The 7,745-nt window shown below is 44.9% G+C and overlaps 1 pseudogene; it reads right to left on the minus strand.

The window, feature by feature from the left end:
- Window positions 1-489: 489 nt before the first annotated feature.
- On the minus strand, window positions 490-7,242 carry LOC130381167 (T-box transcription factor TBX3-like; annotated as a pseudogene).
- Window positions 7,243-7,745: the final 503 nt, after the last annotated feature.

Here is a 7,745-nt window from a genome sequence, read left to right on the forward strand (position 1 = left end):
ATTCACGGGTGGATTGAAATGAATAGGCCTACCATTGAAAGTATACCAAATTTTAACTTAACATTTTAACCACAGGAAAATGGGTGGACTACATTGTTTCATTAATTTCTCGTCGCAATTTGATTTGACAGCCTCGTTAAAAGAGAATGTGAAGAGGCGAGGGCTTCACGGCATGCCACCTCTGACCTGTAGTGATACGCCAGGCTGATCGATCAATTCATAGGGTCATAACGAAATACAGCAGCCTTTTATAAGGTCAATTGAAGTGAGTTATGATAGGTCAAATAAATTCTGAGTGCATATTAATTAAACACACATTTAGTTGACTTAGCAACTGCACACAACAAAAAGTCGGACATTACACAGCAGCAACACCTCCCTTATCTGTGCCTCACATCCATGCCAACTATTCAGTTTCAATACTTGTATGGTATTCAAATGACAGAAAAAAATAAGGAAGTGTTTTTTAATTTAACAAAAGTAGAAATATACATATATCCGATATGTAGGCCTATTAACCAAAGTGCATTTCAAAATCTTTTTTTTTCAATATTCATTTTTTTCGATTTTTTTCTGTCTTAAACCAATACTGATCTTAGACTTTGTATTTATAATATTTCTATAACCTTCAACATATTTTTCCAAAAAGGTCAAAAAATCAAATCCAACAACAATGACGGGGGAAAAGAAGGAACCAGAAGCGTGTAAAAGTATTACGGGGACACGCTCCTCGGCCGGTCCTGATTCGAGTCCAGGCCGCTGACCAGGCGCTGGATGCTCTGTAAGTCGTTGGCGCACTCCTTCTCCGTGCACGTTTTGGGGGACATGGAAACGGAGCCGGACGAAAGAGTTGACGAGCGACTGTTCACCTCCGATGTAGAATCCTGAGAGCCAGAAACGGGACTCGGGGCTATGCCTTCTCCTTTCAACAGCTCTGCTCCGATGCTGACCATCGATGATGGCATCGCGGTGGTGAGCAGGGTGTTGTCCGACATGTTCATGGGTAGGGAGTACGGGTTGTACCTGAGTCGCGGCCGCACCGCGTTCAGGAAGGGGTGTCGATGCACCGAAGAGGCGGCGGCGGCGGCGGCGGCGGAAGAGGCGGCCGCGGCCGCCGCCATGTAGGTGTAGGGGTAGGGGAACAGACCTCCGAACGGAGACATGGCCAGACCCTGGAGGGAGAAGACAGAGAAAACACTTTAGTATGCGCTCCGGGGTCTTCGGTTAATAATGTCCGGATCACGTAAGAGGCGCCCCTTTTACGGCGCAAAATAGGAAGGTGGCCCAGGCCACGCAGCTTCTATTTGAGGTCACGTAGTTGGCCCACCTAATTAATTCAGACTCGTGAGGGGCGTTTGTGGAATTGTTACAATAAGCGATCACATTCAAAGTACCAATTTCCACTAACACAGATACTTGTTTGTTTTTTGTAACAGGTTGCTATCATAGCTTCATTGTAAATTAAATGAACAATTGACTAAACATTTACTGGCAAGATGTAAATAATAATACCAGCAGCATTATAACAGCACATTACAGCATCATGTGCTGCTGTGCACTTAATACAGATTATTTGGATCTGATTTTGATTTTTAACAATGATTTCATGGGGAGAATCTGTTTTGTCTTCAACAAATTGATAAAATGAGCAGATAATCATCATTTAACAAAGTAGCAGCCGGTTTCATATGATTCGATGGCAAATATTAAGCAAAACATCTCCATTTAATACTAGGCTTGCCAAAGTTTTCAAACACACACGTACACACAAGTACAACCACACACACACACACACACACCACACACACCACACACACACACACACACACACACACACACCACACACACACACACACACACACACACACACACACACACACACACACACACCACACACAAAAACACACACATCAGACACACACACGTTACATTTTCATAGAACATAAGCCAAATCACAGCACACAAAGCGATGGATGGCAACAATGCACCGATCTGCCTTCAACATGAAATCGTGAAGTACAACATGAATTCCCAGTGGTGCATTAGCATAGACGCCTGTTGCCGCTTGGTTGTGATGCGTAATATAACTGGTTGCCGGGGCGATATCGGAAACTGGTTCTACCTGCGATGCCAGGACATGTTGCTGCAGATGGAACGGCAGGCCGTGCCCTCCACCCAGGCCCTGGGCCGACGCCGCCGCCATGCTGGCCGTATCCATGGTGCTGACCCCGCCCGACGAAACCGCCGCCAGCAGAGGGCCCATGCCCGCAGCGGCCATGTTGGAGAAGGCCCCTCCCATGTTGAACTGGCCCGGGTGCAGCAGGAAGGGGTGGTTGAAGAACTGCTGACCGCCCAGCCCCGTTGGGAACCCAAAGTTATGCAGGTGGCCGTGTCCGAGGTGCGGGGGGTCCGAGTGCATGCTGAGGGGCATGTAGCCGTCCTTGCCGCCGCCCCCCACGGACCGGCTGCACTCCTCCGCCTTCAGGCTCCCCGGGTCCCTGCCCGGGCTCTTGAGGTCTTCTCCGGAGCGGGTGGTGCTGGAGATGGCAGTGACGGGGCTGTGCCTGGAGTCGGCGTGGCTCTTCTCCGTCCTTGAGGTGGTCGAGGTGGGTTGGAGTCGCCGCGGGACCGGCTACTGGTGGAGTCGCTGCTGCAGAAGGCATGGCCCCCGGCGAGCTGCGCCTCGGGGTCCCGCCCCTCCTCCGTGGTGGTGGAGATTTTGCTGGAGTCGGGGAGGTCCTTCATGTGGCCGTCCTTGTCCTCATCATCGCTGTCCTCGTCGCTCTCACAGAAGTCTGTGGTCAGGTAAGAGGAAGACAGAGCATCGTGAGGACGGGCACCAAGGACCCAGGGCTGAGCCTCATGAGGCTGATAACAGGGAATAGATTTTCTTGGTCTTCATGAACTATTTATGTTGGTACTAAATGAAACGCAAATAATTGTAATTCTTTTTTTTTAAAGATTGGAAGTTAGCCTACAGTAGGTTGCAATTTATTTGTAGAGCAACATTTGAAGTATGAGTTCAAACTATGATGAACCTTTATAATAACCACAAGAATAACAAAATACACAGTAAAATAACCAAACATACAATTCTAACATTGAAAAAATATATATTTTTAAAGTTATCCCAGACCCATAAATAATAGCCTAAATAATACACAGTAAGAATAAGGATCGTTCATTCGAGGAGCTCCTCCCTACCTTTGAGGTGCGGTACGGTTGAAACAGCCGGGGAGGCGGCCTGAGGGAAGCTCTTGAACGGGGCCTGCTCTCCAGATGAATCGTCCGATGCTCCGTTCTCCTTCTTCTGCTGCTCCTCGTAGGAGCGCATTGACTGGAGCGCGAGCTGTTTCCTGAGGAGACAGAACTTGGTGAGCCGTTTGTTGTGTCGTTCGATGAGGTCGACCCAAGTGCGATTAATGAAGTGATCTCATTAAAAAAAATAATGATGAAATAAAAACATGTGAATCATTTAAATATTCATTCTTATAGATATTCTTTTTATTGTAGCTATAGGTTAAGATTCCTACTTATATGGCTATAACATTATTATATCATAACTTATATTATAACCCTACACAATCGTATGAATATCGTTCCTAATTCTTATGAAATGTGAACGTGAGAAACTAATAACTAATAATAATAATAACTAACCACAAATCGCTTCCATAAGGTCTGCCGTTCAAATTAGTATTTATCTCGGAAAGGCCTACCTCTTTTCCCGTCTTCCGTTTCCAGTATCACGGAAGCCTTTTGCAAACGGATTATGGTCAATTTTCAATTGGGTTATCTGTGGAGAAAAAACAGACTGATTACTAAACATTTTCGTGGCATATATTGTTGGTATATACACTGCATAAACACATGTCGGCTACACTTGTTTTGTTATGGCGTTGGAAATAATTAGAATACATTCCACCCCCCCCCGTCCCCACCATGCGCACGCACGCACGCACGCACCACACACACACACACACACACACACACACACACACACACACACCACACACACAACACACACACACACACACACACACCACACAACACACACACACACACACACACACACACACACAGTATATATACCGGAGCCCTGGGGTGATAACCCCTCTCGCGCATTTCGGTGGGATTTTTCATCCTTTTGGACGATTATGGTGAGGGTGTAAACCCGGACAGAATGTTACTTCCACACTCTTCCTCTATAGCCCGCCCCCCCACCCCCCCTCCTCTCTCTCTTCTCTCCTCTCTCTTCTCTCTCTCTCTCTCTCTCTCTCTCTCTCTCTCTCTCTCTCTCTCTCTCTCTCTCTCTCTCTCTCTCTCTCTCCTCTCTCTCTCTCTCTCTCTCTCTCTCTCTCTCTCTCTCTCTCTCTCTCTCTCCCTCTCTCTCTCTCTCATTTCTGAAACGTATGTGGTTGCAAAACATTAACGGAATTTTTTGCTTGACACCAAAGACCTAAATGTTGCACATAACACCACGCGAAAGGTGACGTCCATTATCCTTATAGCACACATATGCCCCCAACCACCCACACACACACTCAATGTTTTGCCTGGGCCGCTGCCAAATCCTTTCCATGTGATTAAATAAAACGAAGAAAAACCTATATAACGTGCATTCTTGAGAATTGTGTATTCCCCCCCCCCACACACACACACACACACTCCAATGCATATAGTATAAACCACTTTGCTATCCGTGCTCACAATGTCTACTTTAACACGCTTAAACAAATATGGTCTTCATATTTTATGACTACAAAACGTTTTGAGTGCATGAGAGACGTGCAGAACATTGGCCTGTAATCATGCAGGTCCACATTGGCTCTATCGCAGAGTTATAGGCTAGTCAGATGAGTCTTTACCTTGTCGTTCTGATATGCAGTCACCGCAATGAAATCCGTTTCAGGAAAACCACTAAGTCTGAAGTACTGTAGGGTAGTTTAACGAATATCGTTGGCCCTCACGATGTGGAAAGGCGGGGCATGGTATATTGTGCATGAGAGTTTAGTATGGTCTGCAACGCAGAAAATATCACCTTCTTAAAAGAATATCACACGATGATATTTATTCTGTTGAATTGTTGTGGTTATGATTTAGTTACAAGTCGAATTACATCAATCATTTGGTTAAACATTACATAATTTCTTCCTCTTGCAATCAAAATGTATCCATAAAACATAATTACCAGTATGATGAGTAATTTCTTGTTATCAGTATTGTATAAAATGGTAATAATTAACGTTACATTTCGTTTATTTTCCAATACATCATTATACGATTCACATAAATGTATATTCAAGCTATCTAAAGGTGACAACAATGAACATAGGCTACATATTAGCAATTTACACTTCAAATATTTAGGCTATATATAATTGCAATAGGCTACATACACAATAACAACAATAACAATGGCATGCAAAATGTAGTAGTAAGAAAAATAGACATACATTAGTAGAACTAACAATCCGTGCTTGTCGGAGATGTTATTGGTCAATTTGAGTTTGTGAAAATTGACGACTTTTGACATCCACTGCTCGCCCGTGGCGGGGCTGTCCGGGTGAATGTACATCCTCTTGGGCATCTCGGGGTCGGCTTTGCCCGCCACCATCCAGCGAGAGTTGTGAAATTTATACCTGCAGTCGTCGGCTGCAACAATGTCCATTAAGAGAATGTATTTGGCCTTTTTGTCCAGCCCAGTGCATCTCACTTTAAACGGGGGGAACATTCGCCTGTGAAAATAAGCAACATTTGGGTGTGAGATTTTTAGAAAACAGTTTGGATCGACAGTGACTTCATGTTTGATGATTCAAAGGCCCTGCAAACATACGAGCCGCCATCTTTATGGGACTCCACACAGCACACGCACACACACACACACACACACACACACACACCACACACACACACACCACACACACACACACACACACACCACACACGCACGCGCACGCACACACACACACCACACACACACACACCACACACACACACACACACAACACACACACACACACACACACACCGATAACCCAAATTAATACCGCTATTTATTATATAATTGATTATGGTAATCTCTTTTTATGTTTATAAATATTTTTATATATATATACACACAAATCTCGCATGGACCATCACGGTCGGATGCCTGGTTTACATTTGACCATGTAAACCAGGCATAACTAGGCCTGGAATCCACAATAAGTAATTAGGCAAGACATGTACATGTATATATGATATTCGGTGTTCTGCCAATTTCTATATAGCCTATATATATATATATATATAGGCCTATCATTAACACGCATAAAGCACGTCTTACGCCTTGTTCAACATGCACTACGAATTACCTAAAATATCTGCCTCATTGAGATTTATTCACATTAAAGAAATTGCATTAATATGCACTTAAATACGTCGCTATTTATAAAGTTGCAAAGTATTTACTATTTTGCCCTTGGACTGTGCCTGTGATTTACTTATTAGTCTCCAGTTTTTGCAGCGTTATTTATTAGTCAGATGAAGGACAAATTGAATACAAGGTTTAATCAAATAATGTGCACATAGCCTATCGAAAGAAATCTTTATAATAGGGATATGGCTAAAGAGGATTTATGGTTAGCTATCACATTTCATATCGCTAATAAATCAATGACCAAACTAAATGCTGTCGTAAGAATATCGCAATATTTGCCTCGGATATGGAACACTTCCTAAAAATTCTAAGTAGGCCTACTAAAGAACCGATTGTGTTTACCTTCCAGATTTAGTGATCACCATTTCAGTGCCTCGCTTGTGAAAGAGTTCCCAGAGTTCTTTGGCTTCTAGGTGCACTTTGGGGTCGTCCTCCACCTCTTCCTCTGGCTCCAGAGTCTTCAGAGGCCGGAGGTGGGCCGCAGCCGCCTGGTGCCCAAGCGAGGAGAAGTGCAGGCCCGTCTCCGCGGCGCCCATCAGCTGGTCCATGATCGGCTTCCCCAGGCCGCCCGGCAGAGAGAGGGATCCGTTGTGAGGGAGCGCCAGGGCCGGGAAGAAGGGCGGCTGGTGACCCAGCATTGCACTCATGGCAAAGTCCGGACCCCGGTGCGGTATGAACGGATGATAAGCCATACTTGTTCCTGGTATGACCGGGTCTCTCATCAGGAAGCTCATCCAAGTTCAGGTACCGAATCTTTTTTGTGGATTGGATTTAGAGTAAACACTGACCAAGCTAGTATAAAGTTATAGCTTGGATCATGAAGAACCAGAAGTAAAGCAGACAAAACCAAGAAGAAGCCTATATTGGAAGGCAATCTACAAATAAATCCACAGTAAATACTGCAGGAACCTCCGCTTATTGTCCACAAGTTGCGTCAAAAGTGCCGTTTTCTGAGCGAGTTCAACGCGAAAGTGTGGCTCTAAAAAGTAAATCGCTTCCCGTCGGTCTTCGACGCGGTCGCAGAGTGCGGAATTCGGCAAAATCTGTGATTTGTCGCGCGGACATCGTTTGAATGAGACGACGGCGAGGTCTCTTAATTGAGTGCAGCTTCTCCTCGCTGCTGGTCACAGGATCGCGATCCTGTTAAAATGCGTTCCCCTTCTTATTGCTCTCAGTCCTCAAGCAAACGCGATGTGTTGAAATATTTCGATAGCGCCAGATAATTCCTCTGCCTTTACTTGTTCCAGACATGCACCATCACACACGCGCACACACTTTATTCCTCTCTCTTTCACGCACACACACATTTCCGTGAGGACGTTCG

The sequence above is a fragment of the Gadus chalcogrammus genome, chromosome 4 (assembly GCF_026213295.1).
Source record: "Gadus chalcogrammus isolate NIFS_2021 chromosome 4, NIFS_Gcha_1.0, whole genome shotgun sequence".
In the NCBI taxonomy this organism is placed as follows: domain Eukaryota; kingdom Metazoa; phylum Chordata; class Actinopteri; order Gadiformes; family Gadidae; genus Gadus; species Gadus chalcogrammus.